The 19,454-nt window shown below is 44.9% G+C and overlaps 1 long non-coding RNA gene and 1 pseudogene across 1 annotated transcript; both read left to right on the top strand.

Moving 5' to 3' along the window:
- Positions 1-8,771: 8,771 nt before the first annotated feature.
- Positions 8,772-19,237, top strand: LOC141543724 (uncharacterized). The gene is made up of 3 exons (XR_012482500.1): positions 8,772-9,011; positions 14,317-14,398; positions 17,186-19,237. It is a non-coding gene; the product is annotated as an uncharacterized LOC141543724 (long non-coding RNA).
- LOC141542708 (protein farnesyltransferase subunit beta pseudogene) lies at positions 15,002-15,826 on the top strand (annotated as a pseudogene).
- Positions 19,238-19,454: the final 217 nt, after the last annotated feature.

The following is a 19,454-nucleotide window of genomic DNA, read 5'->3' as shown; positions in this document are numbered from 1 at the left end:
GCCAAAAAACCCAATCATACAAAGTTACTATGGGAATGGGAAAGACGAAGGTTCATTTTCAAAGGATGATACTGAAGTTTTTTTTAAAACTATCTTCTACCCCAAGAGTAACAATAAATGGTGACCTGCCAAAAAGAATTTATATAACTAAAAAAAGTTAATAAAGAATTTGTTATAAAAGTTATACAGGTTTAAAATTTGAGTTTCCTACAAAAAAAATTGTTAAATGAATTTTGGCTTAGAATTAGGACAGAATTTTCAACAATTTCTGAAATGACCCTAAACATACTTCTGCCATTTTGTACTATATATGTATGCAAAGCAATATTCTCAGCATTGACGATTATAAAATTGAAATATTGATCACAAAACTTTGAAGAGGCTTTATGTCCAATAGTATCAAATATTGTACTAAGACTTAATTCTTTATGCAAAAATAAGCAAGTACATCCATCTCATTAGTATGCTTGTCTTTAATAAATGGCAAAATTGAATGTGTACCAAAGAATTGTTTCCTTCCTAAGCTGTGTGACTGACTCTGGCCCACAGGTGAGGTGCCTCCCTGGACCCTCTGTCCTTACATGAATAAGGGAAGGGCTGAGTTCCCTCAACTCCAGGCACCTACTGTAGGGGAAGGGTCAGATTTACTGAAGATGGATCAGAGGGACAAAGAGAGGGAGCAGACTGACCCCCTCCCAGCAGCAATATTGCTGCAGACCAGTTGTGAGAGGATGAGGGCCTGCTCCTGGGACAAGGGCTATGGCAGAGAAGGGGAGGGGGATCTTTTGGAGAGATGCTTCAGAGGCAAAATTGACAGGCCTTGGAGACAGATTGGAGAGGGGACAGCAGACATATAGGGAGAAGACCAGGGTGCAAGGTGAGGCTATACCAGAGAGAGGATGCAGGGCATTCAGTTGTAATAGGAAAGGTATGATTAGGAGTGTCAGAGTTGAAAGGGGACTTAGAACAGGGGATGTCAGAGCTGGGAGGGATTTAGAACAGAGGATGCCTTAGAACAGGGGATGTCAAAGCTGAAAGATGCCGTAGAACAGGGGATGTCTTAGAACGGGGATGTCTTAGAACAGGGGATGTTAGAACTAGTAATGACCTTAGAACAGGGGATGTCAGAGCTGGAAGGTGCCTTAGAACAGGAGATGTCAGAGCTGGGAGGGGACTTAGAACAGAGGATGTCTTAGAACATAGAATGTCAGGACTGGAAGGGGCCTGAGAATAAGGGACATCAGGGTTGAAAGGACAGGAAAGGACAAAGCTAAAAGGGAACCTAGAACAGGGAAATCAGAGCAGAGAAGCTCTAGAGCAGTATCAGTCTGGTCCCCTCATTTCTCTGAGGCCCCCGAGGGGAAGGGACTGCCCCAGCATCACAGAGTCATTGAGGAGAAGAGCCCCCTGACCATGGCTATTTTCTCCTTTCCTGCAGTCCATCTGCTCACTCACAGCAACTGTCCTCTAAAGGATTTCATGGGGTGCACTGATGGGCATGTGGGTAACCCCTGGCAAGCCGTGCTTCTGGAGATGAAGCTGCAGTCTGGGACCACATCCTGCTCTTCAGTGATGTTCACCTCCTCAGGTCCTTCCTTACAGACCATGGTAGTTCCAGCAGCATCTCAGCACCCTTTAGGAACTGGACCTTAAGCAGGGTGGTGGAGGGGGTTGAGGGGGAAGAGGGAAGTGAAGGGGATGAGGGCTGGGGTCTGGGCCATCCTTCTCCAGGGCTCCCAGGGAGGAGGGGGGAGAGGTCTGGAGGCAGCTCCAGCTTCTCCCAAGGTTTTCCAATGAAACGGGAAGAGAATGCTTATTTCTGGGGACATTCGGTGTGGGAGAGCCTCAGCCAGAGCCTGGGAGAACTGGCCCTTGACTGTGGAGGGCACATTTCAGACAGGACATGGATCTAGAGGAGTTTATATGCAGATAAGTGCACACTACCAAGTCCAGCATCAGAAATACATGTGATTGGATCAGTTCAATGGAGAGGCAGGAGCATCTACCTGGTCCTGGAGGCCAGTGGTCCACACGGCCTCAACCCAACTGGAGGCTGAAGCCTCCCTCTTGCAGCATCGTCCCAACCAGGAGCTGGCTGGATGGTTTTCCTCTTCTACGCTTGACCCATGGCACCATGGGAGGGCTCTAGAAATGCCTTGGTTGTTGGGATGCTGGACTGCCTTTCCAAGGAGGCTGCACCTGCCCCAAAGCAGGTTTGTAGCCCCGAGATGTGAGCATCCTTCTTAGAAGATATCAGCCCCAGATGAGGAACTCTGCCACTCAGATGTTTCTTCGCTGAATGCCCAGTGGGCCCCTCAGTAGCTGTGGGGCTCCTTGGAAATTAGAGAGCCCTGGATTTCCTTGGTAGGAAGCAGCTGCTCCTTGGCAATAGCTGTTGGATAGCCACTGGGTAATGGACTCAGGAAATTCTTGTTCGTGTAGGGTTTGGAGTCTTGTCACTCAACAAGCATTGTGTAAGTGCCCACTCTGTGCAGCCATCATACTGGACGCAGGGCCAGTCTCAATTTGCACCCCCAGAACTTGGCCCCTAGTCAACACTGAATGCACACACTGATTCTCCTGGGAAAAGGCCCCGGGTTTGTTCAAGTGAACAGCTTGTTCTGATGTAGGCGGCTACCAAAGGAAGGAGCTCTAGAGGCTTCATGCTGCTGGAAGCACATATGAATGGAGCATTCCTGGACTCTCTGAGCATCTATACCCCACTGAAAAGCTCCAGTGTTAGTTCAGTGGAGAGAGCCCTTAATTGATGCTGATTGCTAAAAAGCTCCCTTTCTTTCTCCCTTTCTTAGGTTACATGAAAGGTATTTATTATTTTGGTTTTGTGGAAATGAACCTCTTGGATGCCTTTATTTTGCCCTTGACTTTAGTCAGAATATTGAGCAATTAGAACAGGATACTGGCAGTTAGTATATTCAATAGACTACTGGAATCAGGAGAATGTGAATTTCAATCTTGCCTCAGACTTTCAGTAGATAGGGCAATGGAGAGAACTGGCACCTGGAATCAGGAAGCCTCATCTTCTTGAGTTCAAATCCCACCTCAGATATTTACTAGCTGTGTGACCCTGAGCAAGTCACTTGTTTGCCTCAGTTCCTTGTCAATAAAAGATGGAAAAAGAAACTCCAAAATGAACTCAGTAAGAGGACATGACTGAAAAAACTCAAGACACTATCTGTGGCAAGTCACTTTATTCCTGCCTTAATTTTTCCTTAATTTTATTTAGCTATAACTCTTATTTAATATTTTTCCCAGTTACATTCAAAACAATTTTTTTACATTTGTTTTTTAAAACTTTTGAGTTCCAGATTCTCTTATCCTTACCTCCCAATCCCCCTTAAGAAACATATAAAATTACACAAAACATTTCCATAAAAGTCATATTGTGAAAGAAAACTTAGATCTCCCACCTGTTTTTTTTTAATTTTTAAACTTTCCAAGAAAAATAGCTTCTTTTTTAAAAAAGAGAATATGATTCTATATTTAGACACAATTTCTTCTCTGAGTATGGATAGGATTTTTCATCATAAGTCCTTCAGAGTAGTCATGGATCATTGTATTGCTGAGAATAGCAAAGCCATTCACAATTGCTCATCCCAGGACATTGCTATTACTTTGTATACAGTATATTTTACTTTGCTTGAGTTCACGGAGGACTTTCCAGGCAATTTTTTTTGAGAGCATCCTGCTCATTTCCCACAGAATAATATTTCATGGCAATCACACACCACAGTTCACACAACTATTCTCCAATTGATGGGCATCAATTTCTAATTCTTTGCTCTGAGAAGAGAGTTTCTACATTTGTACATCTTGGTACTTTTCCTTTTGTTGAATCTCTTGTGGTATTCATGCCTAATAATGATATTGTTAGGTCAAAGGCTATGCATGAATTTATAGCCCTTTGGGCATAGATTGTAGATTGTAGATGGTCTCAGTCAGTGGGGGAATTCTGGGTAAGGTATAAGACCCTCCAGCCCAGAGGGAACCTGATGACATCTGGTTTGGCTCCCCATCTACTCTGAGGACTCTTGGCCTTCCTGAGAAGTGGGGGGGCTGACACTCTGCGTTGTGATTGAAGCAGAGTGATACCAGGTGGCAAACTATATAGAATAGCAAGTGTGGTCCCACATGCCCAGTATATACTTGGCACATGCCCACTATTTGTTACAGAAGGGTATGAGGGTATAAAAAGGGGCAAGTCCTTGAAATAAATGGCTGAGAGGTCTGGAAACACCAGTACCTTGCTGATTCAAAAGTCCTGCTTTCAGGCAGGGGCTAGGGCTGGAGCCTGGACTATACTAGCGAGTCCTGCACACTGGGCTCCCACCCTGTCTCCACAGACCTCTCCTGCTCTCCTTCCAAGTATTCTTTGGTGTCTCTGGACTGAGAGGGCTGGAAAGCTCCAGTATAGTGCTGATTCAGAAGTCCTACTTTGCTTAGGCCAGGGCTGGGGCTGGGACTGGGACTGGAGCTGGAGCCGGGATTATACTAGTGAGTCCTTCACGCTGGGCTCCCACCCTGTCTCCACAGACCTTTTCTGCTGATCTAAGTTGCCTCCAGCTGGAAACTGTTCTGGGGCGTTCTGATGCTCTAAAAAAATTTGGATCCCTTTGAGGGAGAGGTGGTGGACTTCCTGCCTTTTACCTTATCTTGGCTCCATCTCCAGAAACAAACTTCTGTGATCAAGTGGAACAGCTCTGGTTCTGGGCTCTGTCCTGGTAGTGAATAATCCTAGCCTGGCCTCTGCAAAGCTGACCTTTTAAATTAGCCTCCAGTGCAGAGCTGATCTTGAACCTTAGGCATTCTTTCTATATCTCTTAAGCACTTAACTGTGTGCAAAGCATCATCCTTAAGCACCTGCTGTGTGCACTGCACTGTCTGTGGCAGGGGTAAGGGTGAGAAATAAAAGATGAACAAGGCATCCCTGCCTCATGGGAGGAAATCCTGCCAGAACCTGGCATTTAGCTGACATTAAGTGCTCTGCTGGCTCCATCTACCCCCTCCTTCCCCAAGGTTTAACATGGTTCATTTCTAGGTTTCAACCAGGAAAGATGGCCTTGGTAGGGATTTTCAGGGATAGAATCATGTAGCTTCTTCCCTTAAATGGGAACAACTCTCAGCTCTATCAGAGCATCAGTGAGCATGCCAGGTTTTGCACAGCCCTTTCAGCATGGAATTTATCTTATTAGATTCAGGGAGCAGCCTAAAGGGTTCTGCTCTACTAGGCAGAGAGTGAGTGCCCAGAGTACCAGAATTATCCTATTGCTCTTTTGTGTCTCCCCCAGCTAAGCATGTTACAACAGTAATATGTCTGTATACAGTAAGTACTTCATAGGGAATGAAGAATTCACCAAGTGTGTGTTGATTGAACAGGAAACTCTCACAGAGGTTTACTTTCTTTCCTCCTGACACCTTGAACCTGACATTTCCCCAAAGGGGTGTGTTGACTCCTAAAATTCCCATTGTAGATTTAACATGTGCTTGAAGCGGACTAGAAAGAGCCAGCTCTGTGTGCCTGGAGTAAGGGGATGGATGGAGGATAGTGTTATCAGTATTTATCTGCTCACTGTGCCACTAAGTTAGTGCACAGTGCTGGCTCTGGAGTCAGGAAAATACAAGTTCAAATCTATGCTCGGAAACTTATGTGACTCTGGAAAAGTCACTTCATTCTGCTTGTCAGTTTCCTTATCTGTCAGAAATGGCAAACCACTCCAGTACCTTTGCCCAGAAAACCCAAATGGAGTTAGGGAAAAGTCAGATATGACTGAACACCAAATGGCCCAATTAATGTTCTAGAGTGCTGGTGGTAAAATGAGAACTCTACAAGCTCATGTTTTGCATTCACTCTGTTATGGTGGATGCTTCAGTTCTCCCTCCCCCCAGCCTCCCTTTCCTCATCTGTAGAAGCAGCATAATCCCTGACAGCAGCCCGGCTCCAGGGAGAAATGTTTTAGTGGGCAAGGCCAGACCAGGAACCTGAGCAGCCCCCAAAAGGGATGTTTGGTTTAGTCTCCTCCCTGTGAAGCCCTGACTGTCACCATTTTTATCAGAAGAAGAAAGCCTTCATGGACATCTGTAGGAGCAAACAAGTCAGAAGGGTCTGCTTCCTTTATCTGAAAATGATCTGAGGGTCTTAGGAGACTCCAGCTCCCCTGAGTTGACAGTATGATACAGTAGCCAAGAAAACCAATGCTACCGTGGGTAGGAGGACCACCAGATTCCAGCTCTGGAAAACAATGGGGGCAATAAAGGACAGAATTGTGCCCCAGGGGTTAGAACTAGGAAAGAGGTAAATTTAGGGTGGACATCAGCAGAGAGATCCCACCAGTAAGAGCTGCCCTGACTCTGGGGACTGCTTGGGGCAGGGGAGAGAGAAAGGTCTATCTTAAGGGAGGGCTATCCCACCCTTTGTCCAGGTTGGAGCTTGTGTCCAGCAGCACAGAACCTATCCAGAGCCAGGGGATCATTTCCTTCCCCTGATCCGTCCCTGAAGGCTCTATAATCCAACAAATGCCTGGTCAGTCCATCAATAGCCCCCATCTAAGAGATGAAAGCAGGGCTTAAGGATGGATGTCCTTCATGTAGAGTTCAGAATCTAACTGGAAGGTCAAGGCCCTGTTCCCTAACTACTGCTCAAGCTTCTTTAATTGGCCCCATTAAGGACAATGATATTGGGGGCTGAGGGAGAACTTAAATCAGTATTCTGGTTTTTTGGAAAGGCTTGACTTGGGGAGACTTGTGGTCAACCTATGGTCTTGGTATTATAATTCAGAGGACATACCTGTTGTATACCTGCGGTATACCTCTTACCATTTCTCAGATTCCTGTGCAACTGGGGTTGCCCTAAAGGCTTTGAGATAGCAAAGGAATGGATGAATGTTTTTCCTTCCTCTCTTCTCCTTCTTGGTGGAGGGGTCCTCCCTCCACTGATGCAGATTGCAACCCTCTGCCTTAACTAAATGATCTTTGAAGGTTGTTGTGGCTGCGGAATTCATCCTTCACTTAGGAGGGATGGTCCTCTGAGCAGATTCTCTTGTCCATCTCTGGATCTGAGCTCAAAGCCCTCCCAGCCTGCTTGAACCTAACATTCCCCCAAAGGGGCATGTTGACTCCTAAAATTCCCATTGTAGATTTAACATCATGTGCTTGAGGCGGACAAGAAAGAGCCAGCTCTGTCTGCCTGGAGTAAGGGAATGGAGCCAGGATAAAGTGTTTTATCAGTATTTAGCCACTCACTGTGCCACTAAGGGGCATCATTAGGGCACAGTTCTGGTCTGGAATCAGGAAAACCTGAGTTCAAATTTGTGCTCAGAAACTTACTAGTTATGTGACTCTGGAAAAGTCACTTCATTCTGCTTATAGGAGGGTTCACCAGAGCTTGTTCTTTGGGACATGGAGAAGGAGGAGGAGGAAGAGGAAGAGGAGGAGATATCAATAAAACAACAATGGGGAATGGGGGGGGGAGTGCTGTGCACCAGCACAAGTAATCATCTGAGATAATGAAGCAGGGTAGAAGGGCCAGCTAGTGAGTGAAGAGGCTCATTAACACAGGAGAACCTATCGAGGTGAGGGCAGGCTGCAATCTGCAGGTGTGGATGCAAGGGATGAACCATGGGGGCCGGAAGCTTAGAACATGAATATTTGGGTCTCACTGGATCTCTCTTCCAGCTTGCCATCCACATGAATTAATCTGGTTTACTGTCATTCATCATATACTGTTGGCTGCTGAAGAGCACTGAGCCTGGACTCAGGCAGACCTGAGTTCAAATCCAGTCTTAGACACTGAATAGTGTGACCCTGGCCAAATAATTTCACCTGTCTACCTCAGTCTTCTCATGTAAAAAATGGGTATCATAACAGTACATATCTCACAGGGTTTTTGTGAGGATCAAATGAAATAAAAATAGTGTCAGGCATCTAGTAGGTGCTATATAAATCCACAAGTGTATAGCGCTGTGTGTGTGTGTGTGTGTGTGTGTGTGTGTGTGTATTTCCAACTCTCTCCTGAGCTCCCTTCAGCTATCAGTTGGACACTTCCCATGCACACAGCAAGTGCATAATCAGTGCTTGATTTGACTGCTTAGGCTGCTCCAGACTGACCTGCCACTCATTCCCATCTCTCTCCTTGCCACCCTCTCCGCTGCTCTTGCTCCCCGTTCTCCATTAGGCTATCTGGGACGGCTTTGGCCCTTTCTTTGGCTTAGATCTGATAAGCGTTGGCTCTTCACCTACTGCATACAGGCACAGGGTGGGGAGTAAAGAAGATGGCCGCCCTGGAATCTTCTCTCTGCCCAAACAGGCTCCTACCATATCCAGCTCTCATCAATTCCTGCCCCTTCTCTGAGCTCCCCAAAGTTGGACGTCCATCCCGTCCTCACTGCCTCCAGGATAAGCTCCAGCCACCCTCCTCTGACTCCACCCTCAGCCCCCTCCCCAGCCGTTGCAGGACCCCTCCCCCACCCCCAGGCTTCTCCGGGGACTCTGCTAGTGGCGGTTGCAAGTCTCAGTCTCCCAGAAATCTCCCCCGACCCTTCTGCACCCCCACCCCGACCACCCATCTCGCTAGGGCGGGGCCTCGAGGCCTAGTAGCGGGTCGGAGTCATCAAGCAGCGTTTGTTGCCATAACTACTGGCACCGGCGGATAGAGGTGGTGACTGGGCGTCCGTCCCCTCTTCTCTCTCTTCCCCCCCCCTCCCCCGCCAGTCCCGTTCCTAGCCGTTGTAACGGCTAAACTAAGAGTCTGGTACTGGCTCGTGCGCGAGGCCGGCCGGAGGAGAGCGGGAATGGTCCCGGCGGCCAGTCTCAGTCCTGAACTTGTCTTGCTGCCTCTTCTCAACTGCTTTTTGCCGCCGGTGAAAATATTTCTAGTAACATGTCTAGCGTTCCTGACTCGCACCTTTCTGACAGCGGTCCCCAAACTCAGCTCCGGGCCGGAGGGCGAGGGACGTGCCGCACGGTCTTGGAACCGCGAGGTCCCTCTCCAAAAATGGGTCAGTAAACTTAATGGGGGGGGTACTTCTGGGACCAGGTTCCGGATCTGTCCTCTGCCTCCCGGTCTCCGCTCTTCGCACCGGCTCGGTGGTCGCTTCTCCGAAGTGTTGGGGTTATGGGACAAGATTAGGAAAAGCCTACCTGAGCTCCGCCAGGAGTCCTTCTCCCAGACTTCCCCAGGAGGGCCCCTGCTGTAATTCATGGATATTCTCCCCTAGGTTCTGGCATGGGGGATCATGGCCTGAGAGGATTCCTTGATGATCAATCCTGGAAGACGACCCAGAATGTCAGTTACAGTCCCATGAGTTCTACAGTCCCAGCAAGTTCCAATGATCATAGTGTCATAGCTAAGTTTCATCCTTAATGACTAAGCATCACATATCTTTGATGTAGATGAAAAAAGTCCAAGGCATTCAATTTTATATTTTTAAAACAAATCATGTTCTTAAAAAAAAAAAAGCTCTAAAAGGACTTTTTCCTTCTAGATCTGTGTCTAAGTTGTCAAGATTTAACTCAAACTCAATATAAAATAAGAGCTATAAGAACAATTAGTATATTGAAAACACAAAATTCAACTAGAACTTGAGAATTATTACAATTATTACAGGGCCTGTATTGGAAAATGAATATTTCTCTTAAACATTATTAGAAGTTTCAAACTCTTCTTTTTTAATACTTATCCTTGTCAATGGAATTTGCTGCAGGAGAAGGCAGGCAGGACATAACATTAGTTCTGTTTGATTTCAGGTATGAGAGTCATAAGTAGCCGATTATATGACAGGACTTTATGGCCAGGTTAGAAAATTTTTTTCACCAAGGAAGGTGGAAGTAGATCACGAGAATCCTACCTTCACTTTTGGAAAGTCATTCTCTCAACTTACCCAGGGACAGACATCACCTACTGAAGTTATTATATTGTAGAAGACATTTCCCTTGATGAACCAGCAGCCTTGTCTAACGCTAAGACACTTAGACCTGAATTCAAAACTCAGAATAACAGCAAATTGAAGTCCCAAGAGACTTCTTAAAAGAGACTTAGCAAAATTTTACTAATTCTAATAGCTGAGGGCTAGATAATTGTTTTTCTCACATATTAGCCTCAATCACATCTAGAAATTTTTTTAAGTATTCATAAATTTCATCTATTTGTAACTATCATTTCTTCCACCCCCCCCCCTTATCCCTTGGTTGGCAGAGAAAACCAAAGGGAAAAGATTAAACTATTTCTAGAATACATTGGGATAAGACTAAAATGAAATCCCCTCAAGAGCATTCATGTAGACAAATAGGTCATACCTGTGCACAATTTCCTTGGTGAAGGGTAGGGTCTCAGAAGGAGCCTTGTCTTTAGAATTAGAGAATAGTTCGACCTTGGTCAAGGACTGACTTGACACAATTATAATCTGCTTGGTGGTACTTCTGGAAAGGAGTGCCTTCCTTTCCTCAAGTCACCCAGATCCAAGAGACCTGTTTAGCATTGTACTGTTGTTTCCACTTCTTCACTACAAGTTCCTACACAGTGAATTCATTAATTCATTAATGGCATTAAAAGATAGATGAGTTTCCAACTGATCCCAAATGACATCCACTTTACTATTCAAAAATGTCATTTTTTTTCACTTTGGGTGGAAGAGATCTTAGTTTCTCAAATGGCAATGCTGCAGAGTTTGACATTACCCTATCAGTAGGGCTCACACTAAGGGACCTCACAAAGATCTCTCTTAAGAGGATTTTATCATGCCAGTAAGTCATTTAATATTACCATGGCAGTAAGTCATTTAATATTATTTTCTATATAAATATATGTATGTATATATACACCAATATCCACATAATATATTTGTATTAATATAATACACTAATATCCACATAATATATTTGTAACGTATTCAAATTGAAAAGAGGAAGAAATTTCCTTTCAACAGTTTCTCTTAGCCTTTTTGCATTTAAAATATTACTAAGCATATAATTTAAATACCTTTAAAACTTCTCAATTCGTAGAAAATAATTTATCTCATTGCCTCCTGGCATTTTCATGCTAATTATAGTAGTTTATGCAGTGCCCACTACATGCCAGGCTTTTTCTAAGTCTTGAAAGGTGCTTAAGGGGCAGCTAGGTGGTGCAGTGGATAGGGCACTAGCCCTGATGTCAGGAGGATCTTAGTTCAAATCTGATCTTAGACGCTTAACACTTCCTAGCTTGTATGACCCTGGGCAAGTCACTTAACCCTGATTGTCTCAGCAAAAAATAAAATAAAAGTTGCTTAAGCCTATTTTTTAGTAATACTTTAATATGTTTAGCTAAAAGTTTCCCTATTTTGTTAATATTCCATGCCAATTTTTAAAAGTACCACTAAATGGATAGCATCTTGCTTAATTTAACTATATTCCTACAAGGTCTGAACGGTATTTTTTACATAAACTAGGCACTGAGTTAAGCACTTAATAACAGTGTGTTTCTTTCCCTATATCCCAATTGAGATATAGGGGTAAATATTTATTATTTTTATACATACAAAGACTGATATAATTTACTAATATTACAATATTTCCAACTCTGTCAATTTTGATTAATAATAACTAGTGGTAATAACTAAATATCATTTTGCCCAAGGTGCCATTATTTTTAAGTGGCTTATGTTCAAAAGAATTTGTGGTGACACTTCCAATTTCCCATTTCTGCCTTTTTTTTTTTTTTTTGGTTACCAAAAAGACAAACTAATTCCTTTATATTTTCTTAATTACTAGTCCTTTAGTGTAACTATTGAAACTAGAGCACAAAGATTCTTTCTCTAGCAGTGAATCAACATGGATTTTATGAAGCATATTTTGTAGTCTTAAATTGATTGGGAAAGCAACAGATGCACTAACTATCAAAAGGATATTCAGAATATTCCTCTCTGAAATTTCCTTTGCAAAATTCTAAAACTCTTTACTTTCAAACCTTGAAGTTATATTGAAAGTTCAAACAACCTTTAACTTTATCCATCCAATCATGCTTAACTTTTCTTATTTCCCTATGAAACACTATTTTTCTACTTATTTTTCTAGTAAATTCAATTTTGGTTCTTTAATGGTTACAAATGGAAAATTTCATATTAATTTCTTTAAGGACTACTAGGTAATCTTAGTTAAAAGAACATAGTTATTTTTATTTAATTAAAGGTAATTAGATTCAAAAGCAACTCAGCACAATGAGTTCCTCATTGTAGAGGTGTCACAGATTATAATAAGCAAGATGATTTTAGAGAAACTATCTCCTCAATTAATTTTTGTCTTCCTTTCCTCTCATCAATTTCCAACATGGCAGTGTTAAAAACAGAAGGAAAAAAGAGAGATATGTCCTTTTAAAAATCTGTTTTAGGCAGGAAAAATCTATTCTCTGATTACTTTGGCAGTTTGGTGTCCTCAGGTTGGTCAGTTAAAAGTAGCAAACTGAAGATTAAATCAACTCCATTACTAACCACATTGACCTTTTTCTGAAGATAGTCTAAAATTTCCTTATTCCTTGCTACAATAATAATTTTAAGTACACCTTTATTCTATAAATTAAATCGAAATCAATTTTACAAATTGATGTTCCCAAATTTGTAAGATTAGCAAACTGAAACTTCTTTAGAATTAGCAAATTCTGAGTTGTGAAATTATTTAAATTCATAAGATTTTTAATCTAATTTTTCCTATAATACTTCCTAATGTTTACTTATTTTCATACTCCTTTGAATTCTTATTTCACTGCATCTTTCCTAAATATCTCTTATGGCTAAAAAGACAGTTCTTAAAATGCAAACTTTAGCTTTAAATAAATCATTAGTCATTTTTAAGTTCCTCTAAGGAATAATTGATTTGTGCATTTTTTTTTTTTGGCTAATGTGGCTGTTTTCATTAAACTCTAAAGAGTTTAGTAATACCCTAAAAGTTCATTAAAATATTTTATAAAGTTTTCCAAATTATAATTTAAAAATTAAAGAACTTTGAATTTTTGTTTTTCACAAGTTTGGTTTCCAATTTTTATCATAGTTGGTTCAATTAATTTGTATGGTCTGTCTTTCCTCTCATCAATTTCCAACATGGCAGTGTTAAAAACAGAGGGAAAACAGAGAGATCTGTCCTTTTAAAAAATCTTCTTTAAAAAGTTTGTTTTTATAGCCTTTTTTTATTTGATTTTTTGATTTTTGATTTTGATTTGATTTGATTTTTGATTGAGGAAGGGCTTAGATAAAAACACCGGTTAGCTATGGGTTAGCACAAAAGCACAAATAGTATAGCTATGGGTTAGCACAAATAGTATAGATAATTATAACAGACACATTTCCCATTCTCTTAACTTATAACTTGTCAATATAGAATATTCTTTGTTTCTAAATTAAATGAGTACTTTCAGAATCATATCAAAAATGTAAATTATTAACAAAAATTGCTTTTGTCTAATAGACCAATTGAATTCACTTATTTTAAGTGCTCTTTGTATTTAGTCCCTAAAAGATAACAGAATTGATTAAAGTTCCATTTCTTTTTCTTTTTTTAAATACAACCACAGGAAGAAAAACAAAACCATGATGTAAAATTTAGCAGTATCAATAGTTCATTTGTTCTAAGCTGATTTTCGGAGATTATTCAATAAAACTTCATAACTTTCTAAGGAATCAAAAGTTCTATACTTTGGTCAAAACAATCCTCTAAACCTTTGGGGTCCTCAAACCAAACTTTACATAGTCTTTCTTTAGTCATTCCCCTAATAGGAACTCCAACCCTGTCCTAATTGGGATCCTGTAGGATGCATTGCTCCCTTTCCCTGATCTTTTTTTCTCCTATGGCATCCCGATCAGGAGGGCACTTCTTCAGAGGACCTTCCCCTAAGAAAATTGGATCAGATTTCCAAAGATCTGCTTTATCCTTCTGAGAAGTTCTCCAACTGAAAGTGCTGGAGATTAACTGTCTCCAATATGAAGCAAGAGAGACCATTTCCTATCTGCTTGAGTCCTCCCTACATAAGTGCCTTTCCTATAGCTAACACTATAATATTTAGGGATTTGTTTTGGCAGATGCTCTAATAATTCTTGTAATTCTTAACTTATTTCTCTTATTCCAAGGCCACATAGCCACCCAGGGCAGGGCTGAAATCCAGGTCTTCCTGCCTCCAAAGCGTGCCCTTTCTCCACAAGTCACACTCCTGGATTGGGGGGTTCTAACGTCACCCAAAATAAGAGACCTGAGTCTCTGGACCCTGATGGGAGCAGCACTTGGAGGGCTTGGGTCCTCAATTACAGCCAAATAATCCATGTTGAAATGTTTGAATTGCAGATTGTACCCAGCTTTCTGTCCACTGGGTCGGTGGTAGATATTGTGGACAGCTACGCTAGGCTGTAGAGATTTCAGATGGAAGGTGAGACACTTTTTTCTTCTTGCCCTTGATTTGGGATTTTCCAGAAATCTGGCATCTCCCAACATTTTCAACCGTGACTTTGATAAATACCACATGGGAGGGCTTACCCAACCTCCCAGGGACTCAAAATAAGGTGGCATATGAGATGCCAGGTGCCCCCAAACATCAGCAGCCTTGCACATTAGCCCAAATGTTAAAAGAGACCAATGTAAAGGTCTTTACTGGGCCTACATACTCAATTTCACAAGTACACTAAAGAGGAGCTTTGGCTGGATAAATTTGTCTGAAAAATGTCCTGGATTCTTAGGGAACTGTAAGTAGAATGAGTGTGGTAGAAGAGCCAGGATCCAAGAAAGCTGGAGTGATCTTGGGAGACAATGGGGAAAGCAAGGGGTCCAGAGCTAGAGAGTGAGGGATCATTGTGTAGCCAACAGACTGGTTTGTGCAAATTCAAGTTTGGGCTCAAGGGAGCCTCCTGGATGGCAGGGGATACCTCCCCTTGGATCCTGCACAGCTTGGAGTTGCTTGATGAATTGGCTTAACATGTGCATCACAAGCTCAACAGGTGGCACTTAGACCTTGCTCCCACGTAGGCAGAAGTGAATGCACTGTGCATCATTAGCACTGAAGAGGTCTTTGCTGTCATCAATCAAGAGAAACTCATAGAATATTTCCGTTACTAAAGCAATCTGTTTTTTTTTTCCTGCACATTGGTAGTGAGGTGGAAGTCAGAAGTACTTACTGGGCTGCCTGGGTTACTTCTCCGACATCACACCTAAACTGGAAGCACTGCAGAATGGATAGCAAGGTATAACTGGGAAGATAGAAGTGGTAGTGTGCCAGGCATGGAGGCCCATGATGGCGATCCTTTTTTGTATAGCAGATCATCCTCAAGAAGGAGAAATCCTTAAACCCAAAATGTTTGGTTACAGTGGGTGACAAGTTGGCAAGTGAAATTTATAGGTAGATTCCAGGGCTGACACAAGAAGTTGGTAGGTGGCTGTTATTTCTTCTGGCAGCTTACTGCCACTGTTCCTCTAAGCACTACATGCTCAAGGTGATGCTCCCTTTGGTATGAATTGCTGGATGTTTCACCAGCAGGCTTTGCAGGAATAGGTTTACCGATGCTGCCAGTGCCCTGTAGCAGGTCTTCTGGATAAATGTGGCAAGACTTAGCCCACCTGTTATTGCCTGAGTGGCTTATCCATAGCACAACACTTTAGCAGTGGAGAGATTCTATGCGATATAGTCTTGGGAATGCTAGAAAATAGCTTCCAACCTACTCAGCCCGCATACAACATTGTCTCAGCAAAAAGTGTTCCAAGCTTCTATGTATTTCCTGCAGAAATCCATCCCATGTATAGAGGAGGTAGCAGCAATTTCTGCTGCCACTGACTAAAAGGCACTGAGTACCCTCCCGTCACCACTTTGATATACACAATGGTGTGCAAAGCTTTAGCTACCATGGAGCTAGGTTTTTCCCCCTTAAAGCACACGCGGATGTGTGTCTATATGAACATATGCATGAATTTGTACATGCACACACGCACACACACAACAGTCCCAGATTTGAAGAGCACTTATTTTGTCATTGTTCTTTTTATTCCTAGGCCAGGTAGATCAAAAAACCAACTGGCCCATGCAGAATCATTAATGCAGAATCATTAATTAGCTTGGCTCTAATTATGGTGTATTTGGGGAACATTGCATGCTGAGAAGAAAATGGTCCTTTTATCATTTTCCAAGCATGGATAATTGTTTTTAAATTAATTATGTGAATATAGCACCAATTGCTGCCATTTCTGCTTCCACTTCACCATAAATGTGCCAGGAGAGATGCCCTTCCAAGAATAGCAAATAAGAGCACCTGAAGGCTTGGGACCAATGGGATGTCTCCCAAAGGACATTGATGGGTACTCAGTTGCTTCCTAAGCTGCAGTGCTCTTATTTCAAGGGAAAATGGATGTGGTGGGAAGTCCTGAATAGTTTTCCCCGGGGTTAGTAAACTGAATCCTTTTCTACCATTGGATATTGGAGGAGTTCATTATCTTGCAGAGGCCACAGTTTTACTGATAGGACTTTATTCCTCCTTGGGGTAGCCCTGGCAGTCCAGAGAAGTGTGGGAAATTAGCCTCCAGCTTAAATCTGCACAGGAAGAGGAAGCAAATGCCCACATCTCACTCCCCATCCCTTCTATACGGTTAAAATAACTTTGCATCTTTGAGGGAGGCAGCTGGAGCCTGGGATCATCTTTTGTCCCCGTTCCTTCAGATTCCATCCTCCTGGGGTGTGCTCTCCAACCTCCCCCATCCGTTACCATTCACTTTAAAATCTGACCCGGGATTCTTGTGTCCCACCAATACTGGGTAACAAAGGAGGTTAAGCCGCAGCATGTGGTCAAATAAGTAAGACTTTTCTAGGAGAGAGCTCCTGCGGAGGGACGGGCCCACCGGCCCCTCCATAGCTGTCCATACGGAAGAGCTCCACTTAACCATCTGGTTCAAGGCTCAGTCAGACTGCGGCCCTTTTCTCGTTCTGTTGCTTTCGCTTATCGGACTAGGTATTGCCTCCTGTAGTTGATAAAATGATGCCTGTTTTTATTTTTTTAATTATCATCAGAATGGTCAGGAAGCCCAGGGAGCCCAGCGTGATGGGAAGGCCTTGATGCACTTGGGAAATGGCACAAAAAGTAAAATCATGCAGGTTCTGGACACAGGCAAGGGTTTTCTCGGCCATTCCGAGTTAAACACGGAGCACAAGCCTGATGGGGTGTCCTTTTCCTCACAGATGATGCCCGCCTCCACCTGACACACTGCCGTAAAAGGCACGGCCGCCCGCGCTCCACGGCCGCCTGGAAAAGCGGAGGGGACGGAGCGCGCGGACGGCCGAACGGGGCTGAGACCCTCGGTCTCTAGTACGGAGAAAGCTGGCGTCTGAATTGAAGAGGGCCCGGAGCCCGCGCCCCTGCAGCCTCGTCGCTGGCTCACACGCTGCTGGTCCAGGAAGAAATAAGAGGGGTTCCCCCCCTTCCGTAGGCTTAAGCCAGTCTGTAGGAATAATAGACCCATTTCTGTCCCCAGGAGGGGGAGGGGCGCTCCAGGAGCTGCTAGAGTTTTTCTGATCCTCCATGGCCCGGATGTGTGGCCTTTGACAATGGATGCCCTTTTTCATTAACATATCAGCTGTGGTACCGGAGAGGGGGTTCGGGCCCACTTGTCCCGTCCTGGGCGAGTCCGGGGAGCTGCTCCGATTGTTAGAGAGAAAAGCTGGATTCTGGCTATGGCGGACAGCGGGAGGTGCGGGCGCCGCCTGCGGCTGTCATTCAGTTCTCCCGCCTTTTTGAGGTTCCTGGAGAGCTGCCTGGGCAGCCGCGGCGACGCCCACGTGGGGGCGAAGGCCCGGGGCGCGCGCTCCTCACTCCTCACGGCTGGGGCGCTCTTCCCCCTCTCCTTCCTTTTGAATATTCTGGTTTCATTTTCCACCAAGGGTTGGTACATTCTAGTGTTGTGGATCCGAATGATGTCATAGTGCTGTTCTCTTGTGTCATCAGCATCGAAGTTCGAGCCTTGCAGTCTGCCCTCGATGTTATTGTACCTCGTTGTCCAGGAGATGTTCTCACAGTTCTTGGCTCCGCTTCACTTGATGCCGGACAAGAGCAAGATCTTGCTCACCCGGATCCGGAACAGAGCTGCTCAGCGAGGCCGGAGGCGGCGGCCCTCCGCGGGCTTGCGGTCTCCGCCCGGGAGCCCAGGCGAAGGGTGAAAAAGGAGCGAAGGTCGGAGCCGCGGACGGCGCCCGCGCCCCGGAAGGACAAAGCGAGGCTGGGCTTCCCAGAGCAGGCCTTCCTTAGGCCTGTCTTCTAGGATTTCACCTGAAAAACGATGGACTTCTCGGTGGCGGTCCGGGACAAGCTGCCTAAGTTGGAGGGTGCTGAACTCCCGGCCGGCCCCTGGGTATCCACGACCTCCCGCTGCCGTTGGGACGGCAGCGATCTGTTCTGGGAGCCCAGAGCTTCGCCTTGGTTTATATGACGGCACTAGTTGCCGCCTCCGGAAGCATCCCGTTGTTCCTCGGGGCCCGCTGTTTTGTGCGGCCTCCGCGGCCCCGTAGCTGCGCTCGGCCGGTCTCCGGACAGGAGCAGGCGCTCCCTGCAGTGGGCGAAGTCGCCCTCCCGAGGAGGGAAGGGGGGAAGGCGCGGAGCCACGTGCGCCCCAGCCCCGGGGGAGACCTTCCTCTGGGGATAGGCGAAGAGAGCACGAATGGCCAGCTCCCGAGGCGCACAGAGCGGGCCGCTCTCCGTGCCCTGTCACGTCCCGCAGAGGAGCGTGCTCGGGAGCTCCAGCGGGAGCTGGCCGCAGCCGGCGGGAGGCCCCAGCGCGCCGCCAAAGGCGGCAGCCAGAGGTGAGGGGGCACTGCCGAGCAGGCTGGGGCGGGGAGGAAGTCCTTCCTGCGGGCGCTGCGCTTGTGGACGGGCCCAGACCTCTGCGTCTGTGACCCTCTGAGAGCCCCGTGAGCGGGCCGGAGAGTCTTCGACCTCGACCCTGCCCGGCACCTCCGGGCCCGCTGCCGTGGGTGTTGTGCCGGATGGCCCGGAGGTTCCCCAGGTCACTTGTGGGGGTCAGCAAGAAGGTGAGTGGCGCTGCCCCGGAGAAGGGGGCGAAGTGGGCGTGCCTCGGGCAGTACCCCTCGCTGGACGTCCAGGTTCTGTTCTGGGAGCTGGAGACCGCGGGCCCGTGGGCCCGGGGCCCGAGCCCAGGCCGCTCGCTCCCCGTGTAGAAGGTGACCAGGTAGCAAACGTATTTTGTTTTGTTATTTTAAATAAGTTGTAAACAATAAAGAGAGGCAGTTTCATATCTAGTCTTTTTCTATTCTACTACATACATGGAAATACCATTTTATTTGGGATTTATGTTTAGAGTAAACATGAATTTTAACAAGAGAAAAGTAACCTTATTTGCTGACAATATGATAGTTTACTTTGAAAATCTTACAGAATCAGCAAAAATGGTGATTACAACAACAGCTTTAGCAAAGTTGCAAGCTACAATATCCTCAA

This window comes from Sminthopsis crassicaudata, chromosome 5 (genome assembly GCF_048593235.1).
Source record: "Sminthopsis crassicaudata isolate SCR6 chromosome 5, ASM4859323v1, whole genome shotgun sequence".
NCBI classification, from domain to species: domain Eukaryota; kingdom Metazoa; phylum Chordata; class Mammalia; order Dasyuromorphia; family Dasyuridae; genus Sminthopsis; species Sminthopsis crassicaudata.
Note: the sequence above shows the minus strand (reverse complement) of the source record. Positions and strands in the feature narration are given on the sequence as shown.